We start from the raw sequence: 6,000 nt of genomic DNA, 5'->3' as shown, positions 1-6,000 counted from the left end.
GTGAAGTCAAGTGGGCCTTAGGAAGAATCACTACGAACAAAGCTAGTAGAGATGATGGAATTCCAGTTGAGCTATTTCAAATCCTAAAAGATGATGCTGTGAAAGTGCTGCACTCAATATGCCAGCAAATTTGGAAAATTCAGCAGTGGCCACAGGACTGGAAAAGGTCAGTTTTCATTCCAGTCCCAAAGAAAGGCAATGCCAAAGAATGCTCAAACTACTGCACAATGCACTCATCTCACATGCTAGCAAAGTAATGCTCAAAATTCTCCAAGCCAGGCTTCAATAGTACATGAACCGTGAATTTCCAGAGGCTGAAGCTGGATTTAGAAAAGGCAGAGGAACCACAGATCAAATTTCCAACATCAGCTGGATCGAAAAACTGAGAGAATTCCAGAAAAACATCTACTTCTCCTTTCTTGACTATTGCAAAGCCTTTGACTGTGTGGATCACAACAAACTGTGGAAAATTCTAAAAGAGATGGGAATACCAGACCACCTGACTTGCCTCCTGAGAAATCTGTATGCAGGTCAAGAAGCAACAGTTAGAACTGGACATGGAACAACAGAGTGGTTCCAAATAGGAAAAGGAGTATGTCAAGGCTGTATATTGTCACCCTGCTTATTTAACTTATATGCAGAGTACATCATGAGAAATGCTGAACTGGATGAAGCACAAACTGGAATGAAGATTGGCGGGAGAAATATCAATAACCTCAGATATGCAGATGACACCACATTTATAGCAGAAAGCAAAGAAGAATTAGAGGCTCTTGATGAAAGTGAAAGAAGAAAGTGAAAAGGTTGGCTTAAAACTTAACAGTCAGAAAATTAAGATCATGGCATCTGGTCCCATCAGTTCATGGCAAATAGATGGAGAAACAATGGAAACAGTGGCAGACTTCATTTTTGGGGGCTCCAAAATCACTGCAGATGGTGACTGCTGATGACTGCAGCCATGAAATTAAAAGACGCTTGCTGCTTGGAAGAACAGTTATGACCAACCTAGACAGCATATTAAAAAGCAGAGACATTACTTTGCCGACAAAGGTCTGTCTAGTCAAAGCTATAGTTTTTCCAGTAGTCATGTACGAATGTGAGAGTTAGACTTTAAAGAAAGCTGAGCACCAAAGAATTGATGTTTTTGAACTGTGGTGTTTGAGAAGACTCTCGAGAGTCCCTTGGACTGCAAGGAGGTCCAACCAGTCCATCCTAAAGGAAATCAGTCCTGAATATTCATTGGAAGGACTGATGCTGAAGCTGAAACTCCAATACTTTGGCCACCAGATGCGAAGAACTGACTCATTTGAAAAGACCCTGATGTTGGGAAAGATTGAAGGTGGGAGGAGAAGGGGATGACAGAGGATGAGATGATTGGATGGCATCACCAACTCAATGGACATGAGTTTGAGTAAATTCCGGGTGTTGGTGATGGACAGGGAGGCCTGGCGTGCTGCAGTCCATGGGGTCGCAACAAATAGGACACGACTGAGCGACTGAACTGAACTGAACTGAAGAGGGGTCTCAAAGAAAAATTTAAATATACATAAAACTGAATGAAAACAAAAAACACATTAAAATATATCAGATGCAGGTAATGCGCTGCTGAGAAGGGAATTTACAGTACTAAATGCTTACATTAGAAAAGGAGAAAGATCTCAAATAGATAATATAAACTTCGACATTAATAAACTAGAAAGGGCAAAGTACCCAAAGCAATAAGAAGGAAGTGGAACAAGAGGAGATAAAAGCAGAAATCAATAAAATTGAAAATAGAAAAAAAATAAAATTAATAAAAGTAAAAAATAGGAGAAAGAGACACTTTCCACATGAAAAAGCTGGAAGTATTCATCTCCATCAGACTCATGCTACAAGAAATGTCACATAAAGTCCTTCAAGAAGAAGGAAAATTATATCAGAAGGAAATTTAGATATACAGAAAGGGGTGAAGAGAAGAAATGGCAATCACATGAATAAATATATGAATATATTATATTTAAATGACATGCTTAAATAAAAACAATGTAGTGTGGGATTAATAACATAAATAAAATAAAAATGTGACAAGAATAGCACAATAGAGGGAAAGAAATGAAAGCATACCACTTCAAATTTTTATACTGTATATGAAGAGGCATAACATCACTTGTAAGTTAGAGATTATGCTTGCTCTATACCTTAGATGGGCTTCCCAAGTGGCACTACTGGCAAAGACTCCTACTGCCAATGCAGGAGACACAGGAGACGCGGGTTTGATCCCTGGGTCGGGAAGATCCCCTGGAGAAGGAAATGGCAACCCACGCCAGTATTCTTGCCTGGGAGACCTCATGGACAGAGGAGCCTGGCGGCTACAGTCCATGGGGTTGCAAAGAGTTGGATGCACGTGACTGCGCATTTGCGCACATGCACCCCCACCCCTTAAATAAACCACTGAAATAAAGGAAAAAGTTATAGCAAATAATGTAACCAAAGAGATAGGAAATCATAAGGAACATTCAATTAATCCAAAATAAGCATAAAGATAGGGAACGGAGAAAAAAGAGCAGGTAGGACAAGTAAAAAAACAAATAGCAAGATGATAGACTTAAATCTTATAATTAATATTCACATTAAATGTGGACAGTATAAATACCCTCATTGAAAACAGGGATTGTCAGATTGGGGGGAAAAAAAGACCCAAGAAAAATGCAGCTAAAAAGAAATGTGCTTTAAATATAGAGACAGAAGCAGGTTAAAAGTAAAAGGATGGAAACTCTATTTTTCTTTCTGCAGGTAATACACAAAATCTTTCAGTTTAACAAATATTTACTGAACATCTCCTACAAACCAGGAATATTTAAAAAATCTGTTAAGAGAACAAAACAATTTTAAGAATTCACTCAAAACCACACACCTCTGTACATAGGCAAATATACGCACAAGCAGAAACCTTGAAATTCCAGGCGTAAACTGTAAGCAAAATTAGACACTACATTGCTCCTTAGCTTGATTTTATGAGCATATCCTATCAAAAAATCATTTTTAAAATTAAAAAATAACAGTATATAAAAGATATGCTGTACTACTTCTAACGAAAAGAAAACTGTAGTGGCTATATCATTACCACACTAAATTTCAAAGCAGAGTATTACAAGGGATGACAAAGGTCAAATAATAATATAAAGGAGTTACTTCATCAAGAGGACACAGTAATTCTAAACATGTTGCTCCTAATAATAACAGAACTCCAAGATACCTGAAGAAAAAACTGTTAGACGTGCAAAAAGAAATATACAAATCCATAATTATAGTCTGAGATTTCAACACCTCGCTCTCAATAATTGATAGAACAAGCAGACAGAAAACCAGTAAGAGCATAAAATATTTCAACAACATTATCGACTGACTTGACCTGATTGACATTTATAGAACATTCTATTTAACAACCACATAATACACATTATTTTCAAGCACACATGGAGCATTTAAGCAAGACAGACTACATTCAGGGTCATAAAACAATTTGCAATAAATTTAATAGAAGTCAAGTCATATGAGTATGTTCACTGATACAATGGAACTGCATTAAAAATTAATAACCGTAATATACCTGGGAATCTCCAAATAAACATATAAGCTAAATAACACACTTCTATATAAACTGTGCTTCAAAACAGCAATCAAAAGGGAAGTTAGAAAGTATTTTGAAGTGAATAAACATGAAAACACACACATCAAATTTGTGGGAGGTTGCTGAAGTAGTACTGGGGGAATTTTGTAATAAGGATGCTTGAGTAGTGGTCTCAAATCAGTGAATTCAGCTTCATTTTAAGAAACTGGGAAGAGAAAATTGGACTCAAATTAAGTAAAAGAAAGGAAATAATAAAGATCAGAGCAAAAACCAATGAAGTAGAAAACAGAAAAACTATAGAAAAAATTAATGAAACAGAAATATACTTCTTAACCTGTAGCCAGACTATTCAGGAAAAAACTGAGATGAAACAAGTCATCAAAATCAGGAATGAGATAGACAATATCAAGACAGACTCTATAGACAGCAATGGATTTCTAAAGAAAGCAAAGGACTGATTTATCACTCTCTGAAAATGAGTTAATAACATTTATGAGATGGAAAAATTCCTTGAAAGGCACAAACTACCAAAGCTTAATCAAGAAACAGATAACCTAAAAAGCCATATATCTGTAAAAGAAATGGAATATATGGTTAAATACCTTTCCACAAAGAAAATTCAAGGATCAAATGGTTTTGCTGGTGAATTCTACCTAACATTTAAGGAAAAAACAATACCAACTACACAAATTCCTTTTCTACACAAACTACACAAAAAACTTGAAAAGGAGAGAATACTTTCCAATTTGTGCTATTAGGCCAGCTTCACTCTGAAGCAAAAAACAAGACAAAACTGGTACTAGAAGAAGACTAGAGATTAATAACCATCGTGAATACTGATACATAAATTTCAAACAAAATTTTAGTAAGTAGACTATAAGGATAACACATGATGACCAACTAGTATTTCTTTCAGGAATGTAGGTTGGCTTAACATTTGCAAGTCAATTAATATAATTCATCATTTAATAAATTAAAATAGTAAGCCATCTCAATAGATGCAGAAAAGCATTTTGCTAATCCAACATTCATTCCTGATTTTTTCTAAACTTCTCAGTGAAGTAAGAACAGAAGGGAACTTCCTCATTTAGAGGTATCTACAAAAACCTACAGGTAATATCACAGTTAACAGTAAAAAACACGAAGCTTTTTCTTTAATATAAAGGAAGAGACTAATGAGGTCTATTCCTATCACTTCTGTTTTAACATTGTACTGAGATTCTACCCAGTACAATAAGGTAAGAAAAATAAAAAGAGTCTAGACTGGACTTATTGTAAAAAGTAAAACTGTCCTTATTCACAGATAACACAATAACCTACACAAAAAATCTGATGGAATTCACCCTAGAAAACTGCTAGAATTAATAAGTGAGCTTAGCAAATTTTCAGGATACAAGATCAACACAATTATCAATGATATATTTACATACTAGGATTGAACAATGAGAAATGGAAGCTTTTTAAAATGCCATTCATAATAGTATCAAAAATATAAAATACTGATGGATAAATCTGATGAAGATGTACAAGAACTGTACACTGATAACAACAGAAGACTGCTGAAAAAAATTTAAGACCTAAATAAACGGGTAAACATACCTTGATCATGTATGTCTAAAAGACGGTATATTGTTAAGATTTTAATTTTCTCCAAATTTATCTCTACACAATCTCAACTGCAGCCTTTTTTATAAAATTTGACAAACTGATTCTAAAACCTACATATACATGCTAATGACTGAGAACAGCCAAAACATTCTGAAAAAGAAGAACAAATTTGGAGAAATAACACTCCCTGACTTTAAAAGTTTATTAAAAAGCTACAATAATCAATACAATGAGGTACCAGTATCAAGATAGGTATAGATAAACTGAACAGAATAGCAAGACTAGAAAGAGACATACACACATATATACATGAACAATTGATTTTTGACAAAAATGCAAAGGCAATTGAGTGAATAACAGTAGGTTTTCAACAGAGAGTAATGGAACAATTGGCTATCACACATACACATACACACACAAAGAACTTCAATCAATAATTCCTATACCTCATACCATTTCTAAGAATTAGCTTAATATGAAACATAAAACTAAACATAAAACTTTAAAACAGAAGAAAATCTTTGTGATCATGGTTTAGGCAAGGATTCTCAGACATGACATCAAAATCAAACTCATAAAATAATTCAAAATGATGAGCATATGAGAAGATGCTCAACATCATGAGTCATTATTTTCAACTGAAGAGGATTCTATTGCCAGCCAAATTAGCAATCAAGTATGAAGGTTAAAGAAGTGCATTTTCAGATAGGTAAAATCTTACTGAGATATATAAATCACTTAAAAAGAAATGAAAAAAGAAAGAGAGAACAAGAAAAAGATCT

Source organism: Cervus elaphus, chromosome 24 (genome assembly GCF_910594005.1).
Source record: "Cervus elaphus chromosome 24, mCerEla1.1, whole genome shotgun sequence".
In the NCBI taxonomy this organism is placed as follows: Eukaryota; Metazoa; Chordata; class Mammalia; order Artiodactyla; family Cervidae; genus Cervus; species Cervus elaphus.
Note: the sequence above shows the minus strand (reverse complement) of the source record.